The sequence below is a fragment of the Hyaena hyaena genome, unplaced genomic scaffold (assembly GCF_003009895.1).
Source record: "Hyaena hyaena isolate Hyena2069 unplaced genomic scaffold, ASM300989v1 scaffold_1528, whole genome shotgun sequence".
In the NCBI taxonomy this organism is placed as follows: domain Eukaryota; kingdom Metazoa; phylum Chordata; class Mammalia; order Carnivora; family Hyaenidae; genus Hyaena; species Hyaena hyaena.
Window position 1 is genome coordinate 8,320 of NW_024082175.1, and position 20,075 is coordinate 28,394.

Genomic DNA, 20,075 nt, shown 5'->3' on the forward strand with positions numbered 1-20,075 from the left:
GGCCCCAGCCTTCGCCCGGGCCCCACAGGCGCCAGGGGTGCGGGGGGCTGCGTCCCGGCCCGCGGAGAAGAGGGTGCCCGGCTCTCCTGACCCTGGGGTGTCTGAGGGAAACCCCGGCGCTGCGAGCGCAAAACAAACCTCCACGCGGGACGGGACGGTTGACGCAGACAACACGCGGCAGGTGCGAGAGTGAGCGGCTTCCGGCAGGGAGGGCCCCGAACAAAGGGCGGGGAAGCGCGGCAGCAGGAGGTGACCGCGGGCCAGCCGCGCGCCTGAGCCGGCAGGGGTGCAAACTCCACGCCTGAACCCCCCGTCTACACCTGCTTCCCTGACGACTCCGCCCAAACCCACCAGAACCACGGGCGGCTGCGGTTGTTCCAGAGGCTGCGGCTCCGGCCGTGGGGGCTCCGGCCATGGGGGTGCGGCTCCAGCTGTAGGGGTGCAGCCGTGGGGGTGCGGCTCCAGCTGTAGGGGTGCGGCCGTGGGGGTGCGGCTCCGGCCGTGGGGGTGCGGCTCCAGCCGTGGGGGTGCGGCTCCAGCTGTAGGGGTGCGGCTGTGGGGGTGCGGCTCCAGCTGTAGGGGTGCGGCCGTGGGGGTGCGGCTCCGGCCGTGGGGGTGTCCCGTCTGCCCACAGTGCGAGCTCTGAGGCTCTGGCCACAGGCTCCGGCGGCTCCAGCCCATCCAGGGTCCCCGGCCGTGAGCGGTGACACAGCCCACACCGTCAACACACACTTCTGTGTCCATCCCGTCCAGGAGTGACGCAGACTGGATCTTAGGGACCTGGGATCCTGTCCACATCTCCTGATTGGGGGGGGGGGCTCCCTCACGCTCTCGGAACCGCGTCAGGATTCACTACTCACAAGCAAGGGGAAACTTCCCTGTTGCCGGCTCAATGCTGCCACCTGCAGGCTCTTCGGGGACTGAGCCCCGGAGCAGCCACCCTCACGCCCCGCTGGGTCGCAGGGGTGCCCTAGCCATGCCCTCCCCAACCTCCTCCTGCTCCGCACGTGACCCCGGGCTGCCCAGACCCCCCCACAGCCTGCCCGTCTGAGCTTTGTGAAGCTTCTAAATGAGCGGATTCTCCAAGGAAGAGCCTCCTTCCTACAGGGGCGGTAGAGCCCAGGGTGCGCTGGGGCAGCCCAGGCCGACCTTTCTGTTCGGCGCCTGAGCTCAGACTTTATCCAGGAGACAGGACACTGATGTTCAGAGATTTTGTGAACAGAGCTGGTTAACACAAAACTGTCCAGCAGAGGATGGGGTCAGCAGCCGCCTAAGACGGCCGACTGGCGCTTGTCTGTCAGGTAGGCATGTGTGATGCGCTGCAGGCCGCGGAGGGCTCCGCACCGCCGGGGCGCGCTGGGGTCACTACGTGTGGGGAAGAAGGCAGGGCCCGGAGCGCCCGGGGGCGGGGTGCCTCCCCAGCACGCGCAGGTCCAGGAGCTCAGGGAGCCGGGGGCTCCTGGCGGTGCACGTCCCACCTCGGATCCAGGGCAGAACACAAAGTGACAGTGGGGCGAGCAGGCGCTCTAAGGCGACCCGCGAAGAGGCAGCGGGTGCCCGCCCACGGTGACCACGCGGGGGGCCTGCATCTGCTCGGCCCGACGCTGGCACGCGCCTGGGCGGCCGCCGCACCCCTGCGTCTCCGGGCCCTCCGCCCCTCCGGCGCCCGCCGGCCCTGCCAACACCCGGAAGCGCTGGGATACCTCTGGTGAGGACCCCGGGGTTCTGCGAGGCCCGACCTGTCTTCCGCTCAAAGTTCGGAAGCTCCTCGCAGGGACCAGAGTGGCTCAGGCCAAGGGCGCCGGCAGGAAACGCAAGGACGGCACGGCTGTCACCCAGAAGCGGAGGGCGTCAGGGAGGGCTTGCGCCTGGGCCCCGCGCTCCCAGCACCGCTGGGGCCCCCGGGCCTGGGGCACCGGCCGGGCGACATTCACCAGAGACCGCCGTCAGCCAGGTGACTGTGTGAGCACACGTGGCTTTCGGCGTGGCCTTTTCCACGGCCGCCGGCCAGAAGCACCCGCACCCCGGCCCGGCGAGACAGACGCCCCGGCTTCCCGCGTCCGCGCCGTGGAAGCCAACAGGCGGCTATGCCAGGACAGAGAAAGCCCTTCTGAGGAGAAGCAGCAGACACACCAGAGAGGGAGACTAACCTCGTCAGGAACCAGGAAAATGCTCGACAGGGCCACACCCGGCATCCGCGGGAGCCCGACCCAGCGTGACCCTGTGCAGCCAGGCGGACGCGCGGCCGGAACTCTCGGGAACCGGTGAGTAGGACACATACCGCCACTTGGGACGCGCTTTGGTGGTGTCCGCGGTCGGGCCACACACACGTGCCCTGTGACCCAGGCGTGGGCCGTGGGGCTCGTGGAGAGCGCTGACCGCACAGCTTCCCATCCCAGACCCAACCCCGACGCCGTCCGACGGCCCGCCGAAAGCAGGGCTGGTGAGTAAGCGCCGCTACAGCTGCACGGCAGGAAACTACACAAAACTATGACAAGAAACACGGAGGGGCCCTGGGTGGCTCAGTGGGTTAAGCGTCTGACTCTTGATCTTGGCTCGGGTCACGACCTCCATGTCTGTGGGTTCAAGCGTCACATCAGGCTCTGTGCTGAGAGTGTGGAGCCTGCTTAGGATTCTCCCTCGCAATCTCTCCCTCGCCATCTTCTCTCTTCCGCTCCTCCACTCACTCTCTCTAAAAATAAATAAACAAATGAATCTTTAAAGAAGGAAAAAGAAGCGTAGATGATGCCACAAAGAGAAAGGAGGACCACGGCCGCCAGCGGGGCACACAGGAGGCAGCCGGCACCAGGGCTCAAGGTTGGTGGCATCGCTTTCCACTGACACGCAAGGTTCCTCCTTTCCCTTCCCACTCTGAGCCTCGGACGTTTCTCCTGCCTCCTCTGTGTGAGCTCCGCCTTCCACACCTGCCCCCACCCTGCTGCCCCCGCCCCTTGCCTGGAATTGCCTGGGCCCTCGCAGCCTGCCTCCCGGGGTGCCTCTCAGCTGCCCGCCTTGTCCCCACCGGAGGGTCACCTTCAGCGGGTTTCTTTTTTCTTTTTTTCATGTTTTATTTATTTCTGAGACAGCGTGAGCAGGGTAGGGACAGAGAGAGAGCAAGACACAGAATCCGAAGCAGCTCCAGGCTCCGAGCTGTCAGCACAGAGCCCGACGCGGGGCTCAAACCCACAAACCGTGAGATCACGACCTGAGCCGAAGTCGGACGCTTAACCGACTGAGCCCCCCAGGCGCCCCACCTTCAGCGGGTTTCTATACAGAGCTGTGGCTGACGCTTCTGAACCCAGGGCCCGCGATCGCCTCAGGACTCGCAGCGCAGCCACCCGCTTGTCACCAGCTACACTTGAGGAGTGGCTCCCCTCCGAGGCACGCACCCCGGAGAGCTACTGTTACAGAGCTCCTGGCAAATGACCATCGGCTTCTTGTTACAACAAAATAAATACGCATCATAAAAAAAAACTTTTTGTGAAATAGAAAATCCATCCTAATACATATAAGAAATTTTAAGAGACCACCCCCCCCCCCAAATAGCCCAACCATCTTGAAGAAGAACAAAGTTTGAGGACTCACATTTCTCTATTTTTTAAATTTATATACAAGTTAGTTAGCATTTAGTGCAATCATGATTTCAGGAGTAGAATCCAGTGATTCATCCCCTACACATAACACCCAGTGCTCATCCCAACAAGTGTCCTCCTTGATGCCCCTCCCCCATTGAGCCCAGCCCCCCACCCACAGCCCTCAGTTTATTCTCTGTATTTAAGAGTCTCTTATGGCTTGTCCCCCTCTCTGTTTTAATATTATTTTTGCTTCCCTTCCCCTATGTTCACCTGTTTTGTATCTTAAATTCCACATGAGTGAAGTCATATATTTGTCTTTCTCTGACTAATTTTGCTTAGCATAATACATTCTAGTTCTATCCATGTTGTTGCAAATGGCAGGATTTCATTCTTTTTGATTGCCTAGTAATACTCCATTGTATATACATACCACATCTTCTTTATCCATTCATCCCTCAGTGGACCTTTGGGCTCTTTCCATATTTTGATCATTGTTGATAGCACTGCTGTAAACCTTGGGGTGCATGTGCCCTTTTGAATCAGCATTTTTGTATCCTTTGGATAAATATCTAATTGTGCAATTGCTGAGTGTTAGGGTAGTTCTATTTTGAATGTTCTGAGGAACCTCCATACTGTTTTCCACAGCGGCTGCACCAATGTGCATTCCCACCAGCAGTGCAAGAGGGTTCCCCTTCCTCCGCATCCTCGCCAACATCTGTTGTTGCCTGAATTGTTAATGTCGGCCATTCTGATGGGTGTGAGGTAGTATCTCGGTGTGGTTTTGACTTGTATTTCCCTGAGATGAGTGATGTTGAGCATTTTTTTCATGGATGTCTCCTTTGGAAAAGTGTCTATTCATGATGTCTTTTGCCCATTTTGTTAGTGGATTATTTGGTTTTTGCTATTGAATTTGATAAGTTCCTTATAGATTTTAGATTTTTATAGATTTTATATCCTTTATCTGGTATGTTATTTGCGAATATCTTCTCCCATTCCATCAGTTGCCCTTTAGTTTTGCTGATTGTTTCCTTTGCAGTGCAGAAGCTTTTTATCTTGTCCCAAGAGTTCATTTTTGCTTTGGTTTCCCTTGCCTCCAGAGACATGTCAAGTAAGAAGTTGCTGCAGCCCAGGTCAAAGAGGTTGCTGCCTGTTTTCTCCTCTAGGATTTTGATGGTTTCCTGTCTTACATTTAGGTCTTTCATCGTTTGTTTTTTTTTTAATTTTTTAATGTTTTGTTTATTTCTAGGAGAGAGAGAGAGACAGCATGAGCAGGGGAGGGTCAGAGAGAGAGGGAGTCACAGACTGAAACAGGCTCCAGGCTCTGAGCTGGCAGTCAGCACAGAGCCCGACGCGGGGCTCGAACCCACAAACCGCGAGATCATGACCTAAGCGAAAGTCGGACGCTTAACCGACTAAGCCACCCAGGCGCCCTGGTCTTTCATCGGTTTGAGTTTATTTTTGTGTATGGTGTAAGAAAGTGGGAGGATTCACACTTCTTGATTTTATTTTTTTTAATGTTTTATTTATTTCTGAGAGAGGAGAGAGAGACAATGTGAGCAGGGGAGGGTCAGAGAGAGAGAGGGAGACACAGAATCTGAAGCAGCCTCTAGGCTCTGAGCTGGCTGTCAGAGCCTGATGTGGGGCTTGAACCCACAAACCGCAAGATCATGACCTGAGCCAAAGTAGGATGCGCAACCGACTGAGCCACCCAGGCGCCCCCACACTTCTTGATTTTAAAATTAACTGCGGACCACAGTAATCAAAACTGGTGCTGGCATAAGACAGGTTTACAGACCAGTGGAAGAGAAAACACAGCCCAGAAATAAGCCCTCTCCTCACATGGATGGCCAATTAGTCCTCAACAAGGTGTGCCAGGACTACTCAATGGGGAAATGAGAGTGTCCGTAAATGATCCTGGGACAGCTGGATGTCCACATGCAAAAGAGTGAAGTTGGACCCCCACCTCACACCATATACAAAAATTAACTCAAAATGGATTAAAGACTTAAATGTAAGAGCTAACACAAGATAAAACTCAGAAGAAAGTATTTGTGAATCACTACCAAGAAAGTGAAAAGGTAACCCACAACAAGGAAGAAAATACTTGCATATCATATATCTGATCAGGGTTTAGTATCCAGATTATATAAAGAATTTCTACAACTCAATAGCAACAGATAAGCAATCCAATTAAAAAATAGGTAAAAGACTTGAATACAAATTTCTCCAAAGAAGACATATAGTTGGCCAATAAATACATAAAAAGATGCTCAATATCTTTAGTCATCAGAGAAATGCAAATCAAAACCACAAGGAGATATCACCTCACACCTGCTAGGACAGTTACAATGAAAGAAAGAGAGAGATGGGGCGCCTGGGTGGCTTAGTCGGTTAAGCGTCCGACTTTCACTTAGGTCATGATCTCGCGGTTCATGGGTTCGAGCCCCGCGTCGGGCTCAGTGCTGACTGCCGGCTCAGAGCCTGGAGCCTGTTTCAGTCTGTGACTCCCTCTCTCTCTGACCCTCTCTCTCTGACCCTCCCCTGCTCATGCTGTCTCTCTCTCTCTCCTAGAAATAAATAAAACATTTAAAAAAAAAAAAAAGAAAGAAAGAGAGAGAGAGAGAAAGGGAGGAAGGAAGGAAAGGGGAAAGAAGGAAGGGGGAAGGAAGGGGGAAGGAAAGAAGGGAAAGAATAAGTGTTAGAGAGGAGAAAGTGGAACCCGTGCATGGCTGGTGGAATGTAAAATGGTGCAGCCCCTGTGCGAAACAGCCAGGCAGTCCCTCTAACTCTTAAACAAGATCACCACATGACTCATTACCCAGAGGAGGTGAGGGCAGGGGTGCAGATGCTTGTACACCCACAGTCACCACAGATGCCCAAAAGTAGGTACCACCAAAGTGCCCATCAGCAGCTGAATGTGTAAAAAATGTGGTCTGTCCATACGTGGAATGCCTTTCAGCCATAAAAAGGAACGGGGCCCCGACACCACGATGTGGATGAGCCCTGAATACGTGACACAGCATGAAATAAGCCAGTCACAGAAAGACAACACTGTATTATTTCACAGTTATGAAATATCTAGAATGGGCAAATTCCTAGAGGTGGAAAGTAGATTAGAAGCTACCAGGGCTGAGGAGAGGGGGCCATGGGGAGTTATTGCTTAATGGGGATGGAGTCTCGATCTGGGGTGACAAGAAAAGATCTGGAAACAGAGGTGGGGGCGATGATTACAGAACATCATGAACGCACTTAATGCCACTGAAGTGTTTGGCTAAGATGGTAAAAAAAAAAAAACCAACAACTTTAAAACAACAATAAAGTCAACCAGAAATCTTATTTAGAAATTGTGATTCTCCTAAGTCATCTCTACAGGAGGGAGTGGTGGGAACCAGAGTGAATGGGTGCTGTGTCCCCTCCACGCTGGGCCACATGCTCACAGATCCTGAAGGGACCAGAGCCACATGCACCTAAGTGAGAGCCTGGCCTTCGTGTGGGGCCCGTCAGAGAGAAGCACACGCACCTAGGAAGTACAGATAATTCCATTCTCTGAAAATTCAAGAAAAGCCAAGAATCTTGGAAATTAGTTTCTACTAATAACAATAAAACAAAATAGGAAGAGATTAAATTTAGAAACATGAAAAAGAGCCAATGGGAGGTCACGGATGGGAGCGTGCACACACACGCACACACACATTATGAATGTGTCCTGGAGAAATGGCACAAATAGGAAGTAGGAAGTCAGTGTGATCAGCCTGACCCTGGCAGGTGTGTAAAGTCCCCTGGCCCGGGAGGCTCCACACCTGAACCCCTCCTCTCTGCACCTGCTTCTCTGACCGACTCCACCCAAAACCCACCAGAACCATGGGCTGCTGTGGTTGTTCCGGAGGCTGTGGGGGCTGCGGCTCCAGCTGCTGCAAGCCCGTGTGCTGCTGCAAGCCCGTGTGCTGCTGCAAGCCTGTGTGCTGCTGTGTGCCAGCCTGTCCCTGCTCCAGCTGTGGCTCCTGCGGGGGCTCCAAGGGGGGCTGTGGCTCCTGTGGCTCCTGTGGTGGCTGCCAGTCCAGCTGCTGCAAGCCCTGCTGCTACTCTTCAGGCTGCGTGCCATCCTGCTGCCAGTCCAGCTGCTGAGTCCCTGTCTGCTGCCAGTGCAAGATCTGAGGCTCTGGCCAGATCCCAGGTTCCTCCAATCTGAGCCCCCATGATCATGACCAATGAGACATTCCTTAACTCTGGAGCCCAAATCCTTGTCCATTTCATCAGAAAAGGGGTAACCTGAGACTTGGGGCCCAGAATCCCGGCTCACCAGACCCTGTTCTTTTATCCATTCTGGAGCCCCCTTCCCCACCCATATTCCAGAAGGCCCCTTCCTCCTTGTCCACTGCATTGGTATCTCAGCTCCTTAGAATGTGATTCTCTAAACCTCCAAATGAATTTAGGACTAGGTTAGTGCTGTTACCATCAGAGACCTACCTCCCATCCATCACCTGTCTTCTCCACCTATAACATGTGAGCTGAGGCTAGTGTGGGACCCCCAGGGAGCAGCTGACACCCCAGCTCTGGAGTTGCCTGGGACCCCCAAACCATCCCTCGTCTTCCCTGGGAACTTCCTCCCTGACACCTGCTCACTCTGTTCTCTGTCTGCTCCAGACCCTAAAATGCCCCTGAATAACGACGCTCTCCAACCACAAGCCTCGGGCTCCCTGTGAGTCTCTGCTCCCTCCAGGTCTCTGTGCCTCCACCTCTGCAGCCCCTTCCCCAGGTATCACAGCATCCCTGCCTCTCCTCGGGCTCCCAGACCCACCTGGGAGCTGGGCCCAGAACTGAGCCAGGAAGGTTGAGTAATCCTTACTCCAACATTCCGCACCCAGCAGTGCTCTTGTGCAGGAAGCTACCTCTTTCCTGGTTCATCACCTGAGTGCCTGGTAAGGAGATTCAAACCCGGGGCAAGATGTTTAGACTGGCATATAGAGGAGCCAAGTCCAGGGAAAGTAGGTGCAGGCAGGATGCCCCACTGGCCTCTCATTATATGACTGTGGGAGTTCGTTTTAAAAGGGAGGCACCTGCTAGGTCTTTGTAGCCTGTCCCTTGCACCCACCTGTTCTGAGATCATAGGCACTTAGCTCCACCCCAGATTCCAATTCTAAAGCCCAGTGCCCTAACATGTACCCTAATGTTTAAAACAGCACTACTGACAATAGTCAAATTATGGAAAGAGCCCAAATGTTCATCAACTGATGAGTGGATAAAGAAGATATAGTATATGTGCAATGGAGTATTTCTCAGCCATAAAAACAGAATGAAATCTTTCCTTTTGCAACAATATGGATAGAGCTCAAGAGTAGTATTCTGAGGGAGGAGTTAACATGGAGGAGAAGTAGGGGGGCCTGAAGTTCCCTCATCCCTCAAACACAGCTGTATTGAGGCCAGAAGCCTTGGGATTCTAGGAATCTGGGCTACCGAGTGACAGAAACATCTTCAGGGGCCCACAGGGACAGCTTGGTGAACCATAGGAGAGTGATTGCGAATTGGGGGAGATAAAATGGGTGGCATAGGCACAGAAGGGAGGGGTCCCCTTTGGTGAAGAGACAGAAGGAAGAGAAAGGGAGGCTGTGAAAGTGTGGGGTTGCATTTGGACGAGAGAAAAACCTCTCTGGACCTCAGACTGGGGAACCAGAAAATGGAGAGACAGCCAATCTCTAACTTGCAAACAGCCTCAGGAGTGACGATCCAGGGTTGTGGGACTTCCTCCAGCTGGGGCCCGCCTCGCTGTACACGTGCCTGGGGAGGAGGGGAGCCAGCCCCCAGCTCCCCGTGGAGCTCAGAGGCACGTTGGGAGAGCAGTCCTCTTCTCTAGCGCTGTGGGAAGAAGGCAGACTGCCGCTCCAAGAACAGAAGACCCCTCAGGCACCCACCAGCCAGAGCCCCTTTGTCAGCTGGGTGGAGCGACACTATCTTAGAGCCGGGGTGCACAGAGCAGGGTTTAAGACACCAGGGTCTGAATCCCAGCCAAGTGCCTGGGAGGTGCCGGAGACAGTGGAGCAGGACAAAGCAGCCCACTCACGCCCGTATGGCGCTGCGAGGGTGACCTGAATAGTGTGGTTTGGGACACCCGATCCACATCACCAGCAAGGTGGGGCTTCTGGCAAGGAGAGTGGGCCCACGGTGGAGGCGGGACCTGCCTACGCCAAACCCCACCCCTCCACAACTGGTACCTGCAAACCTACCAGAGCAAGATTGACACTAACCAACCAGACGGTCCCTCCTCCAGACCAGCACAGCCACCAGCACCAAGGCACTGTCAGATATGCATCCAGTGGGTCTGCATTTTCCGATTTGATTCTTGGTCAATTCTTTCTTTCTTTCTTTCTTTCTTTCTTTCTTTCTTTCTTTCTTTCTTTCTTTCTTTCTCTCTCTCTCTCTCTCTCTCTCTCTCTTTCTCTCTCTCTCTCTTCTTTCTTTTTTCTTCCTTCCTTCCTCCTTCCTTCTTTCCTTCCTTCCTTCCTTCCTTCCTTCCTTCCTTCCTTCCTTCCTTCCTTCCTTTTTTCCCTCTTATTTCTTCCCTTCTCTATTCTGGTTGTCTGGTTATTTAAGCAGGCATTTTTATTTTATTCTTTTTACACCTCTTCTGTATCTCCTTCTTCTTTATTTTCCTCTCTCTCTCTCTCTCTTTTTCTCTCTGGACTAAGCCATATAGTTTCTCTGATTTTCTGCCTGGTCAAATTTTTTTTCTTTTCTTTTCTTTTTCCCCACCCCTGTCATTTCTCTCTTTGTATGGGATAAGGCATTTTCCATTAACCTCCCCCTTTTAAATTTTGTCCAGGGTTACTTCAATGAGCAAATCAAAGCACACCTGGTGGAAGGTCCAAACCACCACTGAGTAAGGAGATAAAGCAACCAAAATCACAGCAACAGAGAGCATGTAACACACTCCATAAACACCTCCTGAAGGGCCAGGCCCTGGACAGCGTATGACCCCCTTTTAATATAGTAGTGCTTGCGAGTGCAGGACACATAATAAGCTATTAAAACAAATAAAGGACAGAAAACTAGCCAAAATGATGAAACAGAAGAATTATCCTCAAAATAAATTCCAGGAAGAAATGACAGCTAGAGAATTGCTAAAAACAGATATAAACTATATATATATAGTCATAAGATTAGAATAATAGTCATAAGATTAATAGCTGGGCTTGAAAAAAAGCATAGAAGACAGCAGAGGGTCTATTGCTGCAGAGATCAAGGAACTGAGAAATAGTCAAGATGAATGAAGAAATTCTGTAAGTGAGATACAAAATAAACCAGATGCAGTGACAGCAAAATTGGAGGAAGCAGAGGGGAGAATATGTGAAATAGAAGATAAAATTATAGAAAATGATGAAGCCAAGAAAAAGAGAGATAAGAAAATACTAGACCACAAGGGGAGAATTAGGGAACTAAGTGATTCAATGAAGCAATAATATCCATATCATAGGAATTCCAGAAGAAGAAGAAGAGAGAGAGAGAGAAGCAGAAGGTTTACTTGAACAAATTATAGCTGAGAACTTCCATAATCTGGGGAAGGAAGCAGGCATTCAAATCCAGAGGCACAGAGAACTCCCTTCGGACATAACAGGAATCGATCTTCATGATATATCATAGTGAAACCGGCAAAATACAAAGATAAAGAGAGAATTCTGAAAGCAACTAGGGACAAACGGGCCTTAACCTATAAGGCAGACACATAAGGTCAGTAGCAGACCTGTCCACTGAAACTTGACAGGCCAGAAGGGAGTGCCAGGAAATATTCAATGTGCTGAATAGGGTGAAAAAATGTAGTCAAGAGTCCTTTATCCAGCAAGGCTGTCATTCAGAATAGAAGGAGAGATAAAGGCTTTCCCAGACAAACAAAAACTAAAGGAGTCATGACCACTAAAATAGCCCTGCAAGAGATCCTAAGGGGGACTCTGTGAGTGGAATGTTGCTCCTACAAAGGACCAGAGACATCACCACAAGCACAAAGCCTACAGATAACACAATGACACTAAATCCATATCTTTCTGAATGTAAATGTCCCAATCAAAAGACATAGGGTATCAGAATGGATAAAAAAAACCCAAGATCCATCTATATGCTGTCTACAAGAGACTCATTTTAGACCTGAGGACACATTCAGATTGAAAGTGAGAGGATGGAGGGGAATCCTGGGTGGCTCAATCAGTTAAGCATCCGACTTTGGCTCAGGTCACGATCTCGCAGTTCGTGGGTTTGAGCCCCGTGTCAGGCTTTGTGCTGACAGCTCAGGGCCTGGAGCCTGCTTTGGATTCTCTGTCTCCCTCTCTCTCTGCCCCTCCCCTGCTCATGCTCTGTCTCTCTGTCTCTCAAAAATAAATAAACATTAAAAAAAAAAGAAAGTGAGAGGATGGAGAACCATCTAGCATGCTAGTGGAAGTCAAAAGAAAGTTGGAGTGGCCATACTTATATCAGACAAACTAGAGTTTAAACTAAATGCCATAACAAGAGATGAAGAAGGGCATTATATCATAATTAAGGAGTCTATCCATCAAGAAGAGCTACCAATTGAAAATATTTATGCCCCCAATTTGATAGGATTCAAATATCAATTAATCACAAACATAAGCAATCCTATTGCTAATACAGTAATTGTAGGTGACTCTAAGACTCTACTTATAGCAATGGGGACAGATCATCTAGGCAGAAAATCAGTAAAGAAACAATGGCCTCAAATGATACACTGGACCAAATGGACTTGACAGATATATTCAGAACATTTCATTCAAAAGCAGCAGAATACACATTCTTCTCGAGTACACATGGAGCGTTCTACAAAATAAATCACATACTGGGTCACAAAACAGCCCTCAATAAATATTAAAAACTTGAGATCATACCATGCATATTTTCAGATGACAACTCTATGAAACTTGAAATCAACCACAAAAAAAATTTGGAAAGCCTCCAAATGCATGCAGGTTAAAGAACATCTTATTAAAGAATGAATTGGTCAACCAGGCAATTAAAGAAGAAATTTAAAAATATATGGAAGCAAATGAAAATGAAAACACGACAGACCAAACCATCTGGGATGCAGGAAAGGCAGTCCTAAGAGGAAAATGCATTGCAATCCAGACCTATCTCGAGAAACAAGAAAAACCCCAAAGACAAAACTTAACTTCACATCTAAAGGAACTAGAAGCAGAGGAGCAAAGAAAACCCAAAACTAGAAGAAGAGAAATAATAAAGATTAGAACAGAAATAAAATGTAGAATCTAAAAAAACCCCCAGTAGAACAGATTAATGAATCTAAGAGCTGATTTTTTAAAGAATAAACAAAATTGATAAACCCCTAGTCAAACTTCTCAAAAAGAAAAGAGAGAGAACCCAAATAGATAAAATCATGAATGAAAGAGGAGAGTTCAGAACCAACAATTATAAAATATAATATATTTTATTTATATATAAATAATAAATATATATAAATATAAGTATATTTATATTTATATAAATATATTTATTTATAAAATATATATTCTATATTATAAATAAATATAATATAACATATAAACAATTATAGTGTTTATGCTATGAAAAATTATATGTCAACAAACTGGACAACTTGGAAGAAATGGACAAATTACTAGACACCCACACACTACCAAAACTTAAATGGGAAGGAATAGATATAGAACATACCCATAACCACTGAAAAAATTGAATCAGTTATCAAAAATCTCCCAACAAAGAAGAGTCCTGGGCCAGATGGCTTCCCAGAGGAATTCTACCAGATGTTTAAAGCAGAGTTAGTATCTATCCTTCTCAAATTGTCCCAAAAAATAGAAACAGAAGGAAAGTTTCTGGACTCATTCTATGAAGCCAGCATTACTTTGATTCCCAAACCAGTCAGATAACAGCAAAAAAGAAGAATTACAGGCCAATATTCCTGATAAACATGGTTACAAATATTCTCAACAAGATACTATCAAATCAAATTTAACAGTATATTAAAAGAATTATTCACCATGATCAAGGTGGGATTCATTCCTGGGCTGCAGGACTCATTCAATATTCACAAATCAATGTGATACATCATATTAATAAAAGAAAGAAGAACCATATGATCCTATCAATAGATGCAGAAAAAGCATTTGACAAAGTATAGCATGCTTTCTTAATAAAAACCCTCAAGAAAGTTGTGGTAGAAGGAACATCATAACATCAGAAAAGCCTCATGTGAAAGGCCCACAGCTAATATCATCTTCAGTAGGGAAAACCTGGGAGCTTTCCCCTTGAGATCAGGAATACAACAGGGATGCCCACTCTCACCACTGTTGTTTAACATAATGTTGGAAGTCCTAGCATCAGCAATCAGACAACAAAAGGAAATAAAAGGCATCCAAATTGGCAAAGAAGAGTCAAACTTTCACTCTTCACAGATGACATGATACTCTACATGGTAAACCCAAAAGACTCCACCAAAAAGCTGCTAGAACTGATACATGAATTCAGCAAAGTGACAGGATATAAAGTCAATGTACAGAAATTGTTTGCATTTCTATACACCAATAATGAAGCAACAGGAAGAGAAACCAAGAAATCAATCCCATTTATAATTGCACCAAGAATCATAAAATACCTAGCAAAAAACCTAACCAAAGATGTAAAAGATATGTATGCTGAAAACTATAGAAAACTTATGAAAAATATTGAAGGAGACACAAAGAAATGGAAAAACATTCCATGCTCATGGATTGGAAGAGCCAATTTAAGTATTGCTAAATGTTGTTAAAATGTCGATACTACCCAAAGCAATCTACACATTCAATGCAATCCCAATCAAAATTGTACCATCGTTCTTCTCAGAGCTAGAAAAAACAATCCTAAAATTTGTATGGAACCACAAAAGACCCGAATAGCCAAAGTAATGGTGAAAAAGAAAACCAAAGTGGGAGGCATCACAATCCCAGACTTGAGCCTCTACTACAAAGCTGTAATCATCAAGACAATATGGTATTGGCACCAAAACAGACACATAGACCAATGAAATAGAATAAGAACCCAGAATTGGACCCACAAATGTATGGCAAACTAATCTTTGACAAAGCAGGAAAGATTATCCAATGGATAAAAAGACAGTCTCTTTAGCAAGTGGTGCTGGGAGAACCGGACAGCGACATGCAGAAAAACGAAACTGGACCACTCTCTTATACTACAGACAAGAATAAACTCAAAATGGATGAAAGACCTGAATGTGAGACAGGAAACCATCAAAACGCTAGAGGAGAAAACAAGATCTCAGCCACAGCAACTTTTTACTCTACACGTCTCCAAAGGCAAGAGAAATGAACATTGGGACCTCATCAAGACAAAAAGCTTCTGCACAGCAAAGGAAACAATCAGCAAAACTAAAAGCAACCAACAGAATGGGAGAAGATATCTGCAAATGACATATCATATAAAGGGTTGGTATCCAAAGTCTATAAAGAACTTACTGAACAAAACACCCAAAAAACAAATAATCCAGTGAGGAAAAGGGCAGAAGACATGAACGGACACATTTTTTTCCCAAAGAAAAGTCCAGATGGCCAACAGACACATGAAAAGATGCTCAACATCATTCATCATCAGGGAAATACAAATCGAAACCACACTGAGATAGCACCTCACACCGGTCAGAGTGGCTAAAGTTAACAACTCAGGAAACAATAGATGTTGGCAAAGATGTGGAGAAACAGGAACCCTCCTGCTCTGTTGGTGCAAACTGGTGCAGCCCCTCTGGAAACAGCGTGGAGGTTCCTCAAAAAATTAAAAATAGAATTACCCTATGACCCAGCAATAATACTACTAGGAATTTACCCAAGGGATACAGGAGTGCTGACTCATAGGGGCACATGTACCCCAATGTTTACAGCAGCACTATCAACAATAGCCAAAATATGGAAAGAGTCCAAATGTCTATCAACTGATGAATGGATAAGGAAGACGTGGTTTATGTATGCAGTGGAACACTACTTGGCAATGAGAAAGAATGAAATCTTGCTAGTTGCAACAATGTGGATGGAACTGGAGAGTATTATGCTAAGTGAAATAAGTCAGTCAGAGAAGGACAGATATCCTATGTTTTCACTCATGTGGATCTTGAGAAACTTAACAGACCATGGGGGAGGGGGAGGGGGACAGTAGTTTCAAACAGAGAGGGAGGAAAACCATAAGAGACTCTTAAATACAGAGATCAAACTGAGGGTTGATGGGGGGAATGGGTGATGGACATCGAGGAGGGCACGTTTTGGGATGAGTACTGGGTGTTGTATGTAAGCAATGAATCATGGGAATCTACTCTGAAGCCAAGAGCACACTGTATACACTGTATATTAGCTAACTTGACAATAAATTATATTTATAAATAAACAAACAAGTAAATAAAACCTCCAAAAAAGAGAGAGAGCACAGTATTCCGAGAGAAAACCTAACCGTAATTAACCCAAACCCTCAGCCTAGCTCGTGAACCCAAAGCCTAAGCCTAAGCCTCGCCTTTAACTCAGCCCTCTGGGGAGGTCTCTGTACTGCCCAAGGCCCCAACCATCTCCTGGGCCCTAACCCTAACCCTAGCCATGGCTCTGGCCCTGATCTGAATCCTATTTCTAATCTGGGGAAACAAAGATTTGGTGTACATAGAGGCTGGAATATTATTCAGCCATAAAAAAGAATGAAATCCTGCCATTTGCAATGACATGGATGGAGCTAGAGTATAACGTTAAGCAAAATAAGTCAGTCAGAGAAAGAAAAATATCACATGATCTCACTCACATCTGGGATTTAAGAAACAAAACAGTGAGTAAAGGGGCAGGGGGGGAGACACAAACCAAGAAGCAGACTCTTCACTATAGAGGACACACTGATGGTCCCAGAGGGGAGGTGGGGGGGATGGGTTAGCTGGGGATTAAGGAGGGCAGTTGTGATGGTGTGCAGAAGTGTTGAATCACTAAACTGTATACCTGAAACTGTTATAACACTTTTTGTTAACCATATTTCAATAAAAAAGGGAACTAATAGAGATATTTTGTACTGTTACCAAAATGAGATCCTATTATGCTTATTTCTCTACATCTACTTTTCTCACTAACCAATCCCTTGAGGGAAATGTCTCTAATTCAACTGGCATGGCCAATTTAATGTTTCTAATAGGTATTATTATTGGTTTCCAATTTGGTGGCATTTTTTGCCAATGCTTGTGTGTGTGTGTGTATTTGCTTTTACTTTTAGTAATTTCAAGGCCAACTGTGTTGATATTACCTAATTTTATTAAACGATGCTTTCAAAAAGACTATATACCAATTTCCATCCCCAAGAACAATGTAGAAGAGCACGTTTTCCCCAATTTCACTAGCAATAGGTGTCATGATGCTTATTTTTGCCAGACTGGTGAATATCAACTATCTTATTCTTTATTTTGCTCTATCTGACTACCAGCGGATTTGACACACTTGTCCTCTGGCAGGAGCCATCCATGACGCACATGCTAGAGCTGGTGAGTGAGTCCAGAGAGGTTTCAGGACACAAGATCAAGACACAAAAACTGATTGTAAATCTACTCACTTCCCATGAACAATCTGAACATGAAAGTAAGAAAATAACTCCAAGGTGCCTGGGTGGCTCAGTTGGGTAAGTGTCTGACTCTTTTTTTTTTTTTTAATTTTTTTTTTATTATTAATGTTTTTTATTTATTTCTAGGAGAGAGAAAGACAGCGTGAGCAGGGGAGGGTCAGAGAGAGAGGGAGTCACAGACTGAAACAGGCTCCAGGCTCTGAGCCGGCAGTCAGCACAGAGCCCGACGCGGGGCTCGAACCCACGAACCGCGAGATCATGACCTAAGCGAGGACGCTCAACCGACTAGGCCACCCAGGCGCCCCAATGTCTGACTCCTGATTTTGGCTCAGGTCGTGATCCCAGGGTTGTGAGATCGAGCCCCACGATGGGATTCTCTCTCTCCATGTCTCTCTGGCCCTCCTCTGCTCCCTCTCAAAATGAGTAAGAACCCAGCCCCTCCCGGGGAGGCTGTCCTGGCACACGGTGTCCTGCAAGGGCTCCGGGCAGGTGGGGGCGGCTAGAACTACTGTGTTCCTGTCCTTTCCGGGTGGCAGTTGCCCCCGATACTCCTAGGGCTTCCCCTCCCCGGCAGCCTTCCCCGAGACCCGGCCTGCGGGTGCTCCTGGGCTCTAGGAGTGTCTCCCAGCGGGTGCTTCGCACCTGCCGGGTCCGTGTCCCTGCCTCCCTGGGAGGCTCCTGCGGTGGCCACACGGTGTCCCGGGCTGGTTCTCACGCTTCCCCTTGTAGCTTCCCCTTCGTGTCCCCGCTCTGTGATTTGACCTCTTCCTTCCACTTAATCTTCCCGAGCGCTGTGTCAGCCCCATGGCTTTCCAAGTCGCCTGCAACAGTTTTTTCTAAATAGTGCTTTAGAGTGGTTCTCGGTTCACAGCAACACCCAGAAAGAGATCCGGAGGCCCCGCACAGGCCCCTGGCCCCCCACGCACAGCCTCCGCACTGCCCCCGCCCGCCAGACGCTGCATTTGTTAAACCGAATGAATCTGCTCTCAGATTCTCACGTCATTGGGTGCAGAGCCCTCGGATTACGCTGTGGTTCATCCATACTGTCGTATGTCCCACGGGCTTTAGCACGTGTATAATGGCCTCTGGTTATCACTTCGGTGCCACGCAGAGTCGTTTTCCGCCCTGCTCTGCCCATTATCCCTCCCTTCCCCCCAAACCCTGAAAACCATTCATCTCTTTACTCGCGCCCCAGTCCTGCCGTTTCCAGACTGTCATGGCATTGGGGTCACACAGTCTGTGGCCGACTCACGTTGGCCTCTTTCACTTTAAGGCACCCAGAGTGGATGTGCCATTTTGCATTCCCACCAGCAGCGACAGAGAGTTCCCACTGCTCCACATCCTTGGGAGCACGTGGCGTTGTTTAATTTTTTTAAATCATGGCTTTTAGTTTTCAGTGACATGACATAGTTGCTTATGTAGAAAATCCCACATAACCAACAAAAAATCTAGAACTAGTAAGGGACTGTAGCAAAATTGCAGGATACAAGGGTAATATAGAAAGTCAATTGTTTTCTGGTGGGGGCGGGGTGGCGCCTGGGTGGCTCAGTGGGTTAAAACATCCGACTCCTGATTTCAGCTCAGGTCATGATCTCACAGTTTGTGAGTATGAGCCCTGCACCAAGTTCTGTGCTGACAGCATGGAGCTGCTTTGGGATTCTCTCTCTCCCTCCCTCTCTGCCCCTCCCCCCATGTGAGCACTTGCTTTCTCTCTCTCTCTCAATAAATAAATAAAAACTTGGAAACAAATGATGCTGGATCACTTGGACATCTACATACAAAACAATAAAAAAGAAAGAATCTGTACCCAGACCTTACATTCTTCACAAAAATAAGCTCAAAATGGATTACAGACCTAAATGTAAGACACAAAACTATTAAAGTCCTAGAAGATAACAGGAAAAAATCTAGGTGGTCTTGGGTTTGGTGATGATTTAGACACAACACTGAAAGCACATCTTTGAAAGAAAGTTGTAGTAAGTTGTACTTCATTAATATGAAAGACATCTGCTCTATGAAAGACACAGAGAAAATGACAACACAAGACGCAGCCTGGGGGTAAAAGCCCAAAACACATGTCAGATACAGGATTGGCATCCAAAATATACAAAGAACTTTTAAAATTCAACAATAGGAAAAACAAACAACTCAGGTTAAAAATGGGCAAAAGATCCAAATATACACACCACCAGAGAAGATACACAGATGGCTCAGGAAAGATGCCCCACATCACACACCATCAGGAAATGCAGATTAAAACAACAGTGAGACATCACTGCAAACCCCCTGGTAGGAATGCAAAATGGTGCATCCACTGTGGGCAATTTCTTACAAAACTAAACATGCTCTTACCTTATGATTCAGCAATCACATACATTCCTTGGTATTTATCCAAGGGAGCTGACGCTTATATCCACACAAAAACTTGCACACAGATGTTTACAGCAGCTTTATTCATATTGTCAAAACTTGGAAGCAGCCAAGATGTCCTTCAGCAGATGAATGGATAGATAAACTGTGAGATATCCAGACAATGAAATATTATTCTGTAGTAAAAAGAAATGAGCTATGCAGCCATGAAAAGTCATGGAAGTACTTTAAATGCATCTTGCTAAGTGGGAAAAAAAAGTCTGAAATGGCCACGTACTGTGTGACCCCCATGCTGTGACGTTCTAGAAAAGGCAGAACCATGGAGACAATAAGAGCAATGGCTGCCAGGGGTAGGGGTGGGGGGCGAGGGATGAATAGGACCACAGAGGACTTCAGGGCAGTGAGACTGTTATTCTGTATGATACCATAATGACATATACATGTCATTATGATTTTTCAAAAACCATGCAATGAGCAACAGCGAGAGGGACCCTAATGCAAATGATGGGCTTTGGTCAATAATAACATATCAGT

The 20,075-nt window shown here is 47.5% G+C and overlaps 1 long non-coding RNA gene across 1 annotated transcript in view; it reads left to right on the plus strand.

Moving 5' to 3' along the window:
* Window positions 1-513: 513 nt before the first annotated feature.
* The window catches only part of LOC120225938, a 32,095-nt gene continuing 12,533 nt past the window's right edge, over window positions 514-20,075 (plus strand). Inside the window, exon 1 of the long non-coding RNA XR_005526906.1 lies at window positions 514-547. This is a non-coding gene — a long non-coding RNA (uncharacterized LOC120225938). The remainder of the gene's footprint in view (window positions 548-20,075) is intronic.